This window comes from Parambassis ranga, unplaced genomic scaffold (assembly GCF_900634625.1).
Source record: "Parambassis ranga unplaced genomic scaffold, fParRan2.1 scaffold_37_arrow_ctg1, whole genome shotgun sequence".
Classification (NCBI taxonomy): domain Eukaryota; kingdom Metazoa; phylum Chordata; class Actinopteri; family Ambassidae; genus Parambassis; species Parambassis ranga.
The window spans coordinates 827,108-844,712 of NW_021144804.1; the positions used below are offsets into that span (position 1 = coordinate 827,108).

Below are 17,605 nucleotides of genomic sequence, written 5' to 3' on the forward strand. Positions count from 1 at the left end.
TGCATATCAGTTTACGATTAATGAATTCCTCGATAATTTGCATCCCTATTCTGACCGGGAAGATTGAGAAGATCGGACCAGTTGTATTTTGGAATATCTGAATGCTTTTTTGTGGAATACTTGATGCGGCCCAGCCTCACCCAGCCTCGACCCCCATCGCCCCCCGGGTAAGTTGAGTTTGAGACCCCTGCTGTAGATCTTTGTTTAAAAAAAAAAAAAAAAGACCATATGTCCCTTTTTTTGGGCCTCGTTGGCGCAGTAGGCAGCGCGTCAGTCTCATAATCTGAAGGTCGTGAGTTCAACCCTCACACGGGGCACAACTTTTAGAGACAGCATTGAATAAAGAGTACACACACTCACCATTTACAGGTACATAATATTACATAGTAGCATCAACAAGCTAATTTACAGAGGAAATGACCATAAAAGCAGGTGTCTGTCAGTGCTTACTATACAATCCGGTGGTTGCCTACCCATTGTGCATGTGTGGAACACAGACCTTAAGGGGCCCCACACTGAACAGACTGTGTGGCAGAGGCTGGGGATCAATGCCACCATTGTGAACACAATACCAGGAAGTTTAAGGCCTTTTTTTCATATACAGTGCCCATGTTAGTTCCAATATGTCTCGTATACGTGCTGGCTACTACTCTTTTTAACCTATGAGACTGACGCGCTGCCTACTGCGGCTGTGGTTGCTCAGAAACAAGTGAAATATGGTCCTTTTTTTAACAAAGACATCTACATTGCAGTATGTTAGTGAGAATATCTCTCATATGCGCGCTGACTACTGCACCAACAAAAATTATTAATTTAACCTTTAGGAGTATGTACACACCTTAAAACTGCTGTGAAAATATGATATGTTAATACGTAGAGAAGATTGAAGCAAGGCATCTGGACTTGTAGAGTTTTCTTGAAGACGTTTCGCTGCTCATCCAAGCAGCTTCATCAGTTCTAACTGTTTGGTGGGGAAACATGGTTTATATGTGGTTGCAGACCTCAGTGGGTGGGTCTGGGTAAAACTCACAAACAATAGCACTAAATGTTTCCATGGCTGCCTGGGCCAGGTGTGTCTAACGACTGGCTAACGACTGTGAGACTGCCGGAGGGGGGCTGGTTGACAGCCCTTTGTTCTTGCTGTGAGTATGTGCAAACTTCCTGGAATGGATGGAATCACTGTATTGTATGTGGTAGAAAGATGATGTCTGAGGCCACCACCTCTGTTAAGGGAAGGTTTTTCCAGCTTAACATAGATGCTTCCTTGACTCCTCTTTCATACCACCTTTCCTCCCTGTCTAAAATGTGGACATTGTTGTCCTCAAAGGAGTGTCCTTTGAAGATCCTGCAGAGTTTCTCTGATACTCCTGACACATATGGAATGGAGATGTTCTTTCTCCGCCGGTTGTTGTGCTTCTTCTTGTTGTTGGGGGGTCTTGTTTTAGTGGCTTTGATGAGTGCCCACTTCGGGTAGCCACAGGTTTGCAGGGCCTTCCTGATGTGGTGTTGCTCCTTCTTCTTCCCCACTGAGCTGGTTAGTACAGTTTGTGCTCTGTGCTGCAGGGTCCTGATGACTCCCAGTTTGTGTTCCAGTGGGTGGTGTGAATCAAACAACAGGTACTGGTCCGTGTGTGTGGGTTTCCTGCACACTTCCATGTTGAGGCTCCTGTCCTCAATATGTACTGTGCAGTCCAAGAAGGCCAGATTGTTCTCCCTGATGTCCTCCCGAGTGAACTTGATGTTGTTGTCCACTGCGTTGATGTGTTCTGTGAACCGTTGCACTTCATTGGTCACCCAGGTGTCATCCACATATCTAAACCAGTGGGTGGGGGTGGTTCCAGAAAAGGAACTCAAGGCTCTTCTCTCCACTTCTTCCATGTAGAGGTTGGCCACAATAGGAGACACAGATGATCCCATCGCACAGCCGTGCTTCTGTCTGTAAAAGTTCCCATTGTACTGGAAATAAGTGGTGGTCAGGCAGAGGTCCAGCAGGTCACAGATGTGGTCTGGCGTGAGGTTGGTTCTTTCCTTGAGTGTGCTGTCTTGTGTGAGGCACGTCCTTACCATCTCTGTGGCTTCTGATGTAGGGATGCAGGTGAACAGGGAGGTGACATCAAATGAGGCCATAGTGTCGTCTGGGTCCATTTGGATCTTCTCCACCTTGTTCACAAAGTCCTACCAGTGGTGTCAGGAGTTCAGCCAAGTGCTTAGCCATGTTGTATGTGACTGAGTTTGTGCTGCTGACGATGGGTCTGAGGGGGACTCCTTCCTTGTGAGTCTTGGGGAGTCCATACAGGCATGGATTGGCTTCCCCAGGAAGCATACAATGCAGTGATTCCATCCATTCCCAGGAAGTTTGCACATACTCACAGCAAGAACAAAGGGCTGTCAACCAGCCCCCCTCCGGCAGTTTCATAGTCGTTAGCCAGTCGTTAGACACACCTGCCAGATCATCACAGGTAATTATGGAAACATTTAGTGCTATTGTTTCTAAGTTTGACCCAGACCCACCCACTGAGGTCTGCAACCACATATAAACCATGTTTCCCACCAAACAGTTAGAACTGATGAAGCTGCTTGGATGAGCAGCGAAACGTCTTCAAGAAAACTCTACAAGTCCAGACGCCTTGCCTCAAAGTCTATATTCTATTCTATTCTATTCTATTCTATTCTATTCTATTCTAGTATGGTCAAGATGTAAAGTGGTCATACTGCCACAAAGTCTTAAGCTGCATTCCAGGATAATGAAAATCTTGTCTGATTTTTTTCAGGTCTTTATGAACACACAAATCCAATCCACATTCCTGACTTTCAAATCAAGCACAGATGACCTGTGTTTGAGTCAACTATGAACGCTCGGCTTTGCTCGGGCATTTCTTTTTCAGCCCACCCTCGATAGCTCAGTTGGTAGAGCGTAGGGCCGTAGTGAGACAATAAAACTGAAATCCTTAGGTCGCTGTTTCAAATCCGGCTCGAAGGAGTGACTTTTAACCCTCGAGAGTTTCATCATAATGTCACATCATTTTTTCACTGTTTTTTTGGCTAAAGGGCCGATGTGACATATATGTCACAATGATTTTTATCTGATTTGATTTTTTATCTGAAGTGCATTTGTTCAATACATGTGTTTACAACACGTTTATGTAATAAAGGATGTGTTATGTAGTCATTAGAATCCTTGACTGGTCAAATCTTACCTTTAGCAAGTCGATAGAGCCTTTTTAAAATTTGCTAGCTCTGCATCTGTAAACACAAAATCACCTACAAACAAACCAGCCTGTTTGACCCCAATGGTACAGCAAATCACTCATTAAGGAATATGACATGCAGTTTTTATTTAGTAAACAATGTTTAGCTTTTAATCTTAGTGAAACTGAGGGGAAATCGCTGCATATCAGTTTACGATTAATGAATTCCTCGATAATTTGCATCCCTATTCTGACCTGGAAGATTGAGAAGATCGGACCAGTTGTATTTTGGAATATCTGAATGCTTTTTTGTGGAATACTTGATGCGGCCCAGCCTCACCCAGCCTCGACCCCCATCGCCCCCCGGGTAAGTTGAGTTTGAGACCCCTGCTGTAGATCTTTGTTTAAAAAAAAAAAAAAAGACCATATGTCCCTTTTTTTGGGCCTCGTTGGCGCAGTAGGCAGCGCATCAGTCTCATAATCTGAAGGTCGTGAGTTCAACCCTCACACGGGGCACAACTTTTAGAGACAGCATTGAATAAAGAGTACACACACTCACCATTTACAGGTACATAATATTACATAGTAGCATCAACAAGCTAATTTACAGAGGAAATGACCATAAAAGCAGGTGTCTGTCAGTGCTTACTATACAATCCGGTGGTTGCCTACCCATTGTGCATGTGTGGAACACAGACCTTAAGGGGCCCCACACTGAACAGACTGTGTGGCAGAGGCTGGGGATCAATGCCACCATTGTGAACACAATACCAGGAAGTTTAAGGCCTTTTTTTCATATACAGTGCCCATGTTAGTTCCAATATGTCTCGTATACGTGCTGGCTACTACTCTTTTTAACCTATGAGACTGACGCGCTGCCTACTGCGGCTGTGGTTGCTCAGAAACAAGTGAAATATGGTCCTTTTTTTAACAAAGACATCTACATTGCAGTATGTTAGTGAGAATATCTCTCATATGCGCGCTGACTACTGCACCAACAAAAATTATTAATTTAACCTTTAGGAGTATGTACACACCTTAAAACTGCTGTGAAAATATGATATGTTAATACGTAGAGAAGATTGAAGCAAGGCGTCTGGACTTGTAGAGTTTTCTTGAAGACGTTTCGCTGCTCATCCAAGCAGCTTCATCAGTTCTAACTGTTTGGTGGGGAAACATGGTTTATATGTGGTTGCAGACCTCAGTGGGTGGGTCTGGGTAAAACTCACAAACAATAGCACTAAATGTTTCCATGGCTGCCTGGGCCAGGTGTGTCTAACGACTGGCTAACGACTGTGAGACTGCCGGAGGGGGGCTGGTTGACAGCCCTTTGTTCTTGCTGTGAGTATGTGCAAACTTCCTGGAATGGATGGAATCACTGTATTGTATGTGGTAGAAAGATGATGTCTGAGGCCACCACCTCTGTTAAGGGAAGGTTTTTCCAGCTTAACATAGATGCTTCCTTGACTCCTCTTTCATACCACCTTTCCTCCCTGTCTAAAATGTGGACATTGTTGTCCTCAAAGGAGTGTCCTTTGAAGATCCTGCAGAGTTTCTCTGATACTCCTGACACATATGGAATGGAGATGTTCTTTCTCCGCCGGTTGTTGTGCTTCTTCTTGTTGTTGGGGGGTCTTGTTTTAGTGGCTTTGATGAGTGCCCACTTCGGGTAGCCACAGGTTTGCAGGGCCTTCCTGATGTGGTGTTGCTCCTTCTTCTTCCCCTCTGAGCTGGTTAGTACAGTTTGTGCTCTGTGCTGCAGGGTCCTGATGACTCCCAGTTTGTGTTCCAGTGGGTGGTGTGAATGAAACAACAGGTACTGGTCCGTGTGTGTGGGTTTCCTGCACACTTCCATGTTGAGGCTCCTGTCCTCAATATGTACTGTGCAGTCCAAGAAGGCCAGATTGTTCTCCCTGATGTCCTCCCGAGTGAACTTGATGTTGTTGTCCACTGCGTTGATGTGTTCTGTGAACCGTTGCACTTCATTGGTCACCCAGGTGTCATCCACATATCTAAACCAGTGGGTGGGGGTGGTTCCAGAAAAGGAACTCAAGGCTCTTCTCTCCACTTCTTCCATGTAGAGGTTGGCCACAATAGGAGACACAGATGATCCCATCGCACAGCCGTGCTTCTGTCTGTAAAAGTTCCCATTGTACTGGAAATAAGTGGTGGTCAGGCAGAGGTCCAGCAGGTCACAGATGTGGTCTGGCGTGAGGTTGGTTCTTTCCTTGAGTGTGCTGTCTTGTGTGAGGCACGTCCTTACCATCTCTGTGGCTTCTGATGTAGGGATGCAGGTGAACAGGGAGGTGACATCAAATGAGGCCATAGTGTCGTCTGGGTCCATTTGGATCTTCTCCACCTTGTTCACAAAGTCCTACCAGTGGTGTCAGGAGTTCAGCCAAGTGCTTAGCCATGTTGTATGTGACTGAGTTTGTGCTGCTGACGATGGGTCTGAGGGGGACTCCTTCCTTGTGAGTCTTGGGGAGTCCATACAGGCATGGATTGGCTTCCCCAGGAAGCATACAATGCAGTGATTCCATCCATTCCCAGGAAGTTTGCACATACTCACAGCAAGAACAAAGGGCTGTCAACCAGCCCCCCTCCGGCAGTTTCATAGTCGTTAGCCAGTCGTTAGACACACCTGCCAGATCATCACAGGTAATTATGGAAACATTTAGTGCTATTGTTTCTAAGTTTGACCCAGACCCACCCACTGAGGTCTGCAACCACATATAAACCATGTTTCCCACCAAACAGTTAGAACTGATGAAGCTGCTTGGATGAGCAGCGAAACGTCTTCAAGAAAACTCTACAAGTCCAGACGCCTTGCCTCAAAGTCTATATTCTATTCTATTCTATTCTATTCTATTCTATTCTAGTATGGTCAAGATGTAAAGTGGTCATACTGCCACAAAGTCTTAAGCTGCATTCCAGGATAATGAAAATCTTGTCTGATTTTTTTCAGGTCTTTATGAACACACAAATCCAATCCACATTCCTGACTTTCAAATCAAGCACAGATGACCTGTGTTTGAGTCAACTATGAACGCTCGGCTGTGCTCGGGCATTTCTTTCTCAGCCCACCCTTCGATAGCTCAGTTGGTAGAGCGGAGGACTGTAGTGAGACAATAAAACTGAAATCCTTAGGTCGCTGGTTCAAATCCGGCTCGAAGGAGTGACTTTTAACCCTCGAGAGTTTCATCATAATGTCACATCATTTTTTCACTGGTTTTTTGGCTAAAGGGCCGATGTGACATATATGTCACAATGATTTTTATCTGATTTGATTTTTTATCTGAAGTGCATTTGTTCAATACATGTGTTTACAACACGTTTATGTAATAAAGGATGTGTTATGTAGTCATTAGAATCCTTGACTGGTCAAATCTTACCTTTAGCAAGTCGATAGAGCCTTTTTAAAATTTGCTAGCTCTGCATCTGTAAACACAAAATCACCTACAAACAAACCAGCCTGTTTGACCCCAATGGTACAGCAAATCACTCATTAAGGAATATGACATGCAGTTTTTATTTAGTAAACAATGTTTAGCTTTTAATCTTAGTGAAACTGAGGGGAAATCGCTGCATATCAGTTTACGATTAATGAATTCCTCGATAATTTGCATCCCTATTCTGACCTGGAAGATTGAGAAGATCGGACCAGTTGTATTTTGGAATATCTGAATGCTTTTTTGTGGAATACTTGATGCGGCCCAGCCTCACCCAGCCTCGACCCCCATCGCCCCCCGGGTAAGTTGAGTTTGAGACCCCTGCTGTAGATCTTTGTTTAAAAAAAAAAAAAAAGACCATATGTCCCTTTTTTTGGGCCTCGTTGGCGCAGTAGGCAGCGCGTCAGTCTCATAATCTGAAGGTCGTGAGTTCAACCCTCACACGGGGCACAACTTTTAGAGACAGCATTGAATAAAGAGTACACACACTCACCATTTACAGGTACATAATATTACATAGTAGCATCAACAAGCTAATTTACAGAGGAAATGACCATAAAAGCAGGTGTCTGTCAGTGCTTACTATACAATCCGGTGGTTGCCTACCCATTGTGCATGTGTGGAACACAGACCTTAAGGGGCCCCACACTGAACAGACTGTGTGGCAGAGGCTGGGGATCAATGCCACCATTGTGAACACAATACCAGGAAGTTTAAGGCCTTTTTTTCATATACAGTGCCCATGTTAGTTCCAATATGTCTCGTATACGTGCTGGCTACTACTCTTTTTAACCTATGAGACTGACGCGCTGCCTACTGCGGCTGTGGTTGCTCAGAAACAAGTGAAATATGGTCCTTTTTTTAACAAAGACATCTACATTGCAGTATGTTAGTGAGAATATCTCTCATATGCGCGCTGACTACTGCACCAACAAAAATTATTAATTTAACCTTTAGGAGTATGTACACACCTTAAAACTGCTGTGAAAATATGATATGTTAATACGTAGAGAAGATTGAAGCAAGGCATCTGGACTTGTAGAGTTTTCTTGAAGACGTTTCGCTGCTCATCCAAGCAGCTTCATCAGTTCTAACTGTTTGGTGGGGAAACATGGTTTATATGTGGTTGCAGACCTCAGTGGGTGGGTCTGGGTAAAACTCACAAACAATAGCACTAAATGTTTCCATGGCTGCCTGGGCCAGGTGTGTCTAACGACTGGCTAACGACTGTGAGACTGCCGGAGGGGGGCTGGTTGACAGCCCTTTGTTCTTGCTGTGAGTATGTGCAAACTTCCTGGAATGGATGGAATCACTGTATTGTATGTGGTAGAAAGATGATGTCTGAGGCCACCACCTCTGTTAAGGGAAGGTTTTTCCAGCTTAACATAGATGCTTCCTTGACTCCTCTTTCATACCACCTTTCCTCCCTGTCTAAAATGTGGACATTGTTGTCCTCAAAGGAGTGTCCTTTGAAGATCCTGCAGAGTTTCTCTGATACTCCTGACACATATGGAATGGAGATGTTCTTTCTCCGCCGGTTGTTGTGCTTCTTCTTGTTGTTGGGGGGTCTTGTTTTAGTGGCTTTGATGAGTGCCCACTTCGGGTAGCCACAGGTTTGCAGGGCCTTCCTGATGTGGTGTTGCTCCTTCTTCTTCCCCACTGAGCTGGTTAGTACAGTTTGTGCTCTGTGCTGCAGGGTCCTGATGACTCCCAGTTTGTGTTCCAGTGGGTGGTGTGAATCAAACAACAGGTACTGGTCCGTGTGTGTGGGTTTCCTGCACACTTCCATGTTGAGGCTCCTGTCCTCAATATGTACTGTGCAGTCCAAGAAGGCCAGATTGTTCTCCCTGATGTCCTCCCGAGTGAACTTGATGTTGTTGTCCACTGCGTTGATGTGTTCTGTGAACCGTTGCACTTCATTGGTCACCCAGGTGTCATCCACATATCTAAACCAGTGGGTGGGGGTGGTTCCAGAAAAGGAACTCAAGGCTCTTCTCTCCACTTCTTCCATGTAGAGGTTGGCCACAATAGGAGACACAGATGATCCCATCGCACAGCCGTGCTTCTGTCTGTAAAAGTTCCCATTGTACTGGAAATAAGTGGTGGTCAGGCAGAGGTCCAGCAGGTCACAGATGTGGTCTGGCGTGAGGTTGGTTCTTTCCTTGAGTGTGCTGTCTTGTGTGAGGCACGTCCTTACCATCTCTGTGGCTTCTGATGTAGGGATGCAGGTGAACAGGGAGGTGACATCAAATGAGGCCATAGTGTCGTCTGGGTCCATTTGGATCTTCTCCACCTTGTTCACAAAGTCCTACCAGTGGTGTCAGGAGTTCAGCCAAGTGCTTAGCCATGTTGTATGTGACTGAGTTTGTGCTGCTGACGATGGGTCTGAGGGGGACTCCTTCCTTGTGAGTCTTGGGGAGTCCATACAGGCATGGAGTGGCTTCCCCAGGAAGCATACAATGCAGTGATTCCATCCATTCCCAGGAAGTTTGCACATACTCACAGCAAGAACAAAGGGCTGTCAACCAGCCCCCCTCCGGCAGTTTCATAGTCGTTAGCCAGTCGTTAGACACACCTGCCAGATCATCACAGGTAATTATGGAAACATTTAGTGCTATTGTTTCTAAGTTTGACCCAGACCCACCCACTGAGGTCTGCAACCACATATAAACCATGTTTCCCACCAAACAGTTAGAACTGATGAAGCTGCTTGGATGAGCAGCGAAACGTCTTCAAGAAAACTCTACAAGTCCAGACGCCTTGCCTCAAAGTCTATATTCTATTCTATTCTATTCTATTCTATTCTATTCTATTCTATTCTATTCTAGTATGGTCAAGATGTAAAGTGGTCATACTGCCACAAAGTCTTAAGCTGCATTCCAGGATAATGAAAATCTTGTCTGATTTTTTTCAGGTCTTTATGAACACACAAATCCAATCCACATTCCTGACTTTCAAATCAAGCACAGATGACCCGTGTTTGAGTCAACTATGAACGCTCGGCTGTGCTCGGGCATTTCATTCTCAGCCCACCCTTCGATAGCTCAGTTGGTAGAGCGGAGGGCCGGAGTGAGACAATAAAACTGAAATCCTTAGATCGCTGGTTCAAATCCGGCTCGAAGGAGTGACTTTTAACCCTCGAGAGTTTCATCATAATGTCACATCATTTTTTCACTGGTTTTTTGGCTAAAGGGCCGATGTGACATATATGTCACAATGATTTTTATCTGATTTGATTTTTTATCTGAAGTGCATTTGTTCAATACATGTGTTTACAACACGTTTATGTAATAAAGGATGTGTTATGTAGTCATTAGAATCCTTGACTGGTCAAATCTTACCTTTAGCAAGTCGATAGAGCCTTTTTAAAATTTGCTAGCTCTGCATCTGTAAACACAAAATCACCTACAAACAAACCAGCCTGTTTGACCCCAATGGTACAGCAAATCACTCATTAAGGAATATGACATGCAGTTTTTATTTAGTAAACAATGTTTAGCTTTTAATCTTAGTGAAACTGAGGGGAAATCGCTGCATATCAGTTTACGATTAATGAATTCCTCGATAATTTGCATCCCTATTCTGACCTGGAAGATTGAGAAGATCGGACCAGTTGTATTTTGGAATATCTGAATGCTTTTTTGTGGAATACTTGATGCGGCCCAGCCTCACCCAGCCTTGACCCCCATCGCCCCCCGGGTAAGTTGAGTTTGAGACCCCTGCTGTAGATCTTTGTTTAAAAAAAAAAAAAAAGACCATATGTCCCTTTTTTTGGGCCTCGTTGGCGCAGTAGGCAGCGCGTCAGTCTCATAATCTGAAGGTCGTGAGTTCAACCCTCACACGGGGCACAACTTTTAGAGACAGCATTGAATAAAGAGTACACACACTCACCATTTACAGGTACATAATATTACATAGTAGCATCAACAAGCTAATTTACAGAGGAAATGACCATAAAACCAGGTGTCTGTCAGTGCTTACTATACAATCCGGTGGTTGCCTACCCATTGTGCATGTGTGGAACACAGACCTTAAGGGGCCCCACACTGAACAGACTGTGTGACAGAGGCTGGGGATCAATGCCACCATTGTGAACACAATACCAGGAAGTTTAAGGCCTTTTTTTCATATACGGTGCCCATGTTAGTGCCAATATGTCTCGTATACGTGCTGGCTACTACTCTTTTTAACCTATGAGACTGACGCGCTGCCTACTGCGGCTGTGGTTGCTCAGAAACAAGTGAAATATGGTCCTTTTTTTAACAAAGACATCTACATTGCAGTATGTTAGTGAGAATATCTCTCATATGCGCGCTGACTACTGCACCAACAAAAATTATTAATTTAACCTTTAGGAGTATGTACACACCTTAAAACTGCTGTGAAAATATGATATGTTAATACGTAGAGAAGATTGAAGCAAGGCGTCTGGACTTGTAGAGTTTTCTTGAAGACGTTTCGCTGCTCATCCAAGCAGCTTCATCAGTTCTAACTGTTTGGTGGGGAAACATGGTTTATATGTGGTTGCAGACCTCAGTGGGTGGGTCTGGGTAAAACTCACAAACAATAGCACTAAATGTTTCCATGGCTGCCTGGGCTAGGTGTGTCTAACGACTGGCTAACGACTGTGAGACTGCCGAAGGGGGGCTGGTTGACAGCCCTTTGTTCTTGCTGTGAGTATGTGCAAACTTCCTGGAATGGATGGAATCACTGTATTGTATGTGGTAGAAAGATGATGTCTGAGGCCACCACCTCTGTTAAGGGAAGGTTTTTCCAGCTTAACATAGATGCTTCCTTGACTCCTCTTTCATACCACCTTTCCTCCCTGTCTAAAATGTGGACATTGTTGTCCTCAAAGGAGTGTCCTTTGAAGATCCTGCAGAGTTTCTCTGATACTCCTGACACATATGGAATGGAGATGTTCTTTCTCCGCCGGTTGTTGTGCTTCTTCTTGTTGTTGGGGGGTCTTGTTTTAGTGGCTTTGATGAGTGCCCACTTCGGGTAGCCACAGGTTTGCAGGGCCTTCCTGATGTGGTGTTGCTCCTTCTTCTTCCCCTCTGAGCTGGTTAGTACAGTTTGTGCTCTGTGCTGCAGGGTCCTGATGACTCCCAGTTTGTGTTCCAGTGGGTGGTGTGAATCAAACAACAGGTACTGGTCCGTGTGTGTGGGTTTTCATGCACACTTCCATGTTGAGGCTCCTGTCCTCAATATGTACTGTGCAGTCCAAGAAGGCCAGATTGTTCTCCCTGATGTCCTCCCGAGTGAACTTGATGTTGTTGTCCACTGCGTTGATGTGTTCTGTGAACCGTTGCACTTCATTGGTCACCCAGGTGTCATCCACATATCTAAACCAGTGGGTGGGGGTGGTTCCAGAAAAGGAACTCAAGGCTCTTCTCTCCACTTCTTCCATGTAGAGGTTGGCCACAATAGGAGACACAGATGATCCCATCGCACAGCCGTGCTTCTGTCTGTAAAAGTTCCCATTGTACTGGAAATAAGTGGTGGTCAGGCAGAGGTCCAGCAGGTCACAGATGTGGTCTGGCGTGAGGTTGGTTCTTTCCTTGAGTGTGCTGTCTTGTGTGAGGCACGTCCTTACCATCTCTGTGGCTTCTGATGTAGGGATGCAGGTGAACAGGGAGGTGACATCAAATGAGGCCATAGTGTCGTCTGGGTCCATTCGGATCTTCTCCACCTTGTTCACAAAGTCCTACCAGTGGTGTCAGGAGTTCAGCCAAGTGCTTAGCCATGTTGTATGTGACTGAGTTTGTGCTGCTGACGATGGGTCTGAGGGGGACTCCTTCCTTGTGAATCTTGGGGAGTCCATACAGGCATGGAGTGGCTTCCCCAGGAAGCATACAATGCAGTGATTCCATCCATTCCCAGGAAGTTTGCACATACTCACAGCAAGAACAAAGGGCTGTCAACCAGCCCCCCTCCGGCAGTTTCATAGTCGTTAGCCAGTCGTTAGACACACCTGCCAGATCATCACAGGTAATTATGGAAACATTTAGTGCTATTGTTTCTAAGTTTGACCCAGACCCACCCACTGAGGTCTGCAACCACATATAAACCATGTTTCCCACCAAACAGTTAGAACTGATGAAGCTGCTTGGATGAGCAGCGAAACGTCTTCAAGAAAACTCTACAAGTCCAGACGCCTTGCCTCAAAGTCTATATTCTATTCTATTCTATTCTATTCTATTCTATTCTATTCTATTCTATTCTATTCTAGTATGGTCAAGATGTAAAGTGGTCATACTGCCACAAAGTCTTAAGCTGCATTCCAGGATAATGAAAATCTTGTCTGATTTTTTTCAGGTCTTTATGAACACACAAATCCAATCCACATTCCTGACTTTCAAATCAAGCACAGATGACCTGTGTTTGAGTCAACTATGAACGCTCGGCTGTGCTCGGGCATTTCTTTCTCAGCCCACCCTTCGATAGCTCAGTTGGTAGAGCGGAGGACTGTAGTGAGACAATAAAACTGAAATCCTTAGGTCGCTGGTTCAAATCCGGCTCGAAGGAGTGACTTTTAACCCTCGAGAGTTTCATCATAATGTCACATCATTTTTTCACTGGTTTTTTGGCTAAAGGGCCGATGTGACATATATGTCACAATGATTTTTATCTGATTTGATTTTTTATCTGAAGTGCATTTGTTCAATACATGTGTTTACAACACGTTTATGTAATAAAGGATGTGTTATGTAGTCATTAGAATCCTTGACTGGTCAAATCTTACCTTTAGCAAGTCGATAGAGCCTTTTTAAAATTTGCTAGCTCTGCATCTGTAAACACAAAATCACCTACAAACAAACCAGCCTGTTTGACCCCAATGGTACAGCAAATCACTCATTAAGGAATATGACATGCAGTTTTTATTTAGTAAACAATGTTTAGCTTTTAATCTTAGTGAAACTGAGGGGAAATCGCTGCATATCAGTTTACGATTAATGAATTCCTCGATAATTTGCATCCCTATTCTGACCTGGAAGATTGAGAAGATCGGACCAGTTGTATTTTGGAATATCTGAATGCTTTTTTGTGGAATACTTGATGCGGCCCAGCCTCACCCAGCCTCGACCCCCATCGCCCCCCGGGTAAGTTGAGTTTGAGACCCCTGCTGTAGATCTTTGTTTAAAAAAAAAAAAAAAAGACCATATGTCCCTTTTTTTGGGCCTCGTTGGCGCAGTAGGCAGCGCGTCAGTCTCATAATCTGAAGGTCGTGAGTTCAACCCTCACACGGGGCACAACTTTTAGAGACAGCATTGAATAAAGAGTACACACACTCACCATTTACAGGTACATAATATTACATAGTAGCATCAACAAGCTAATTTACAGAGGAAATGACCATAAAAGCAGGTGTCTGTCAGTGCTTACTATACAATCCGGTGGTTGCCTACCCATTGTGCATGTGTGGAACACAGACCTTAAGGGGCCCCACACTGAACAGACTGTGTGGCAGAGGCTGGGGATCAATGCCACCATTGTGAACACAATACCAGGAAGTTTAAGGCCTTTTTTTCATATACAGTGCCCATGTTAGTTCCAATATGTCTCGTATACGTGCTGGCTACTACTCTTTTTAACCTATGAGACTGACGCGCTGCCTACTGCGGCTGTGGTTGCTCAGAAACAAGTGAAATATGGTCCTTTTTTTAACAAAGACATCTACATTGCAGTATGTTAGTGAGAATATCTCTCATATGCGCGCTGACTACTGCACCAACAAAAATTATTAATTTAACCTTTAGGAGTATGTACACACCTTAAAACTGCTGTGAAAATATGATATGTTAATACGTAGAGAAGATTGAAGCAAGGCGTCTGGACTTGTAGAGTTTTCTTGAAGACGTTTCACTGCTCATCCAAGCAGCTTCATCAGTTCTAACTGTTTGGTGGGGAAACATGGTTTATATGTGGTTGCAGACCTCAGTGGGTGGGTCTGGGTAAAACTCACAAACAATAGCACTAAATGTTTCCATGGCTGCCTGGGCCAGGTGTGTCTAACGACTGGCTAACGACTGTGAGACTGCCGGAGGGGGGCTGGTTGACAGCCCTTTGTTCTTGCTGTGAGTATGTGCAAACTTCCTGGGAATGGATGGAATCACTGTATTGTATGTGGTAGAAAGATGATGTCTGAGGCCACCACCTCTGTTAAGGGAAGGTTTTTCCAGCTTAACATAGATGCTTCCTTGACTCCTCTTTCATACCACCTTTCCTCCCTGTCTAAAATGTGGACATTGTTGTCCTCAAAGGAGTGTCCTTTGAAGATCCTGCAGAGTTTCTCTGATACTCCTGACACATATGGAATGGAGATGTTCTTTCTCCGCCGGTTGTTGTGCTTCTTCTTGTTGTTGGGGGGTCTTGTTTTAGTGGCTTTGATGAGTGCCCACTTCGGGTAGCCACAGGTTTGCAGGGCCTTCCTGATGTGGTGTTGCTCCTTCTTCTTCCCCTCTGAGCTGGTTAGTACAGTTTGTGCTCTGTGCTGCAGGGTCCTGATGACTCCCAGTTTGTGTTCCAGTGGGTGGTGTGAATCAAACAACAGGTACTGGTCCGTGTGTGTGGGTTTTCATGCACACTTCCATGTTGAGGCTCCTGTCCTCAATATGTACTGTGCAGTCCAAGAAGGCCAGATTGTTCTCCCTGATGTCCTCCCGAGTGAACTTGATGTTGTTGTCCACTGCGTTGATGTGTTCTGTGAACCGTTACACTTCATTGGTCACCCAGGTGTCATCCACATATCTAAACCAGTGGGTGGGGGTGGTTCCAGAAAAGGAACTCAAGGCTCTTCTCTCCACTTCTTCCATGTAGAGGTTGGCCACAATAGGAGACACAGATGATCCCATCGCACAGCCGTGCTTCTGTCTGTAAAAGTTCCCATTGTACTGGAAATAAGTGGTGGTCAGGCAGAGGTCCAGCAGGTCACAGATGTGGTCTGGCGTGAGGTTGGTTCTTTCCTTGAGTGTGCTGTCTTGTGTGAGGCACGTCCTTACCATCTCTGTGGCTTCTGATGTAGGGATGCAGGTGAACAGGGAGGTGACATCAAATGAGGCCATAGTGTCGTCTGGGTCCATTCGGATCTTCTCCACCTTGTTCACAAAGTCCTACCAGTGGTGTCAGGAGTTCAGCCAAGTGCTTAGCCATGTTGTATGTGACTGAGTTTGTGCTGCTGACGATGGGTCTGAGGGGGACTCCTTCCTTGTGAATCTTGGGGAGTCCATACAGGCATGGAGTGGCTTCCCCAGGAAGCATACAATGCAGTGATTCCATCCATTCCCAGGAAGTTTGCACATACTCACAGCAAGAACAAAGGGCTGTCAACCAGCCCCCCTCCGGCAGTTTCATAGTCGTTAGCCAGTCGTTAGACACACCTGCCAGATCATCACAGGTAATTATGGAAACATTTAGTGCTATTGTTTCTAAGTTTGACCCAGACCCACCCACTGAGGTCTGCAACCACATATAAACCATGTTTCCCACCAAACAGTTAGAACTGATGAAGCTGCTTGGATGAGCAGCGAAACGTCTTCAAGAAAACTCTACAAGTCCAGACGCCTTGCCTCAAAGTCTATATTCTATTCTATTCTATTCTATTCTATTCTATTCTATTCTATTCTATTCTAGTATGGTCAAGATGTAAAGTGGTCATACTGCCACAAAGTCTTAAGCTGCATTCCAGGATAATGAAAATCTTGTCTGATTTTTTTCAGGTCTTTATGAACACACAAATCCAATCCACATTCCTGACTTTCAAATCAAGCACAGATGACCCGTGTTTGAGTCAACTATGAACGCTCGGCTGTGCTCGGGCATTTCCTTCTCAGCCCACCCTTCGATAGCTCAGTTGGTAGAGCGGAGGACTGTAGTGAGACAATAAAACTGAAATCCTTAGGTCGCTGGTTCAAATCCGGCTCGAAGGAGTGACTTTTAACCCTCGAGAGTTTCATCATAATGTCACATCATTTTTTCACTGGTTTTTTGGCTAAAGGGCCGATGTGACATATATGTCACAATGATTTTTATCTGATTTGATTTTTTATCTGAAGTGCATTTGTTCAATACATGTGTTTACAACACGTTTATGTAATAAAGGATGTGTTATGTAGTCATTAGAATCCTTGACTGGTCAAATCTTACCTTTAGCAAGTCGATAGAGCCTTTTTAAAATTTGCTAGCTCTGCATCTGTAAACACAAAATCACCTACAAACAAACCAGCCTGTTTGACCCCAATGGTACAGCAAATCACTCATTAAGGAATATGACATGCAGTTTTTATTTAGTAAACAATGTTTAGCTTTTAATCTTAGTGAAACTGAGGGGAAATCGCTGCATATCAGTTTACGATTAATGAATTCCTCGATAATTTGCATCCCTATTCTGACCTGGAAGATTGAGAAGATCGGACCAGTTGTATTTTGGAATATCTGAATGCTTTTTTGTGGAATACTTGATGCGGCCCAGCCTCACCCAGCCTCGACCCCCATCGCCCCCCGGGTAAGTTGAGTTTGAGACCCCTGCTGTAGATCTTTGTTTAAAAAAAAAAAAAAAGACCATATGTCCCTTTTTTTGGGCCTCGTTGGCGCAGTAGGCAGCGCGTCAGTCTCATAATCTGAAGGTCGTGAGTTCAACCCTCACACGGGGCACAACTTTTAGAGACAGCATTGAATAAAGAGTACACACACTCACCATTTACAGGTACATAATATTACATAGTAGCATCAACAAGCTAATTTACAGAGGAAATGACCATAAAAGCAGGTGTCTGTCAGTGCTTACTATACAATCCGGTGGTTGCCTACCCATTGTGCATGTGTGGAACACAGACCTTAAGGGGCCCCACACTGAACAGACTGTGTGACAGAGGCTGGGGATCAATGCCACCATTGTGAACACAATACCAGGAAGTTTAAGGCCTTTTTTTCATATACAGTGCCCATGTTAGTGCCAATATGTCTCGT

At 44.7% G+C, this 17,605-nt stretch overlaps 9 non-coding genes across 9 annotated transcripts; all 9 read left to right on the forward strand.

Annotated features, from left to right (window-relative positions):
• Positions 1-244: 244 nt before the first annotated feature.
• On the forward strand, positions 245-317 carry trnam-cau (transfer RNA methionine (anticodon CAU)). The gene has a single exon. It is a non-coding gene; the product is annotated as a tRNA-Met (tRNA).
• Positions 318-6,272: 5,955 nt separating this feature from the next.
• Positions 6,273-6,363, forward strand: trnay-gua (transfer RNA tyrosine (anticodon GUA)). Its single transcript is given in 2 exon segments — positions 6,273-6,309; positions 6,328-6,363. It is a non-coding gene; the product is annotated as a tRNA-Tyr (tRNA).
• A 651-nt stretch (positions 6,364-7,014) lies between these two features.
• Positions 7,015-7,087, forward strand: trnam-cau (transfer RNA methionine (anticodon CAU)). The gene has a single exon. It is a non-coding gene; the product is annotated as a tRNA-Met (tRNA).
• Positions 7,088-9,670: 2,583 nt separating this feature from the next.
• trnas-gga (transfer RNA serine (anticodon GGA)) lies at positions 9,671-9,761 on the forward strand. Its single transcript is given in 2 exon segments — positions 9,671-9,707; positions 9,726-9,761. It is a non-coding gene; the product is annotated as a tRNA-Ser (tRNA).
• A 651-nt stretch (positions 9,762-10,412) lies between these two features.
• Positions 10,413-10,485, forward strand: trnam-cau (transfer RNA methionine (anticodon CAU)). The gene has a single exon. It is a non-coding gene; the product is annotated as a tRNA-Met (tRNA).
• Positions 10,486-13,074: 2,589 nt separating this feature from the next.
• On the forward strand, positions 13,075-13,165 carry trnay-gua (transfer RNA tyrosine (anticodon GUA)). Its single transcript is given in 2 exon segments — positions 13,075-13,111; positions 13,130-13,165. It is a non-coding gene; the product is annotated as a tRNA-Tyr (tRNA).
• Positions 13,166-13,817: 652 nt separating this feature from the next.
• Positions 13,818-13,890, forward strand: trnam-cau (transfer RNA methionine (anticodon CAU)). The gene has a single exon. It is a non-coding gene; the product is annotated as a tRNA-Met (tRNA).
• A 2,585-nt stretch (positions 13,891-16,475) lies between these two features.
• On the forward strand, positions 16,476-16,566 carry trnay-gua (transfer RNA tyrosine (anticodon GUA)). Its single transcript is given in 2 exon segments — positions 16,476-16,512; positions 16,531-16,566. It is a non-coding gene; the product is annotated as a tRNA-Tyr (tRNA).
• Positions 16,567-17,217: 651 nt separating this feature from the next.
• trnam-cau (transfer RNA methionine (anticodon CAU)) lies at positions 17,218-17,290 on the forward strand. The gene has a single exon. It is a non-coding gene; the product is annotated as a tRNA-Met (tRNA).
• The last annotated feature ends 315 nt before the right edge of the window (positions 17,291-17,605 follow it).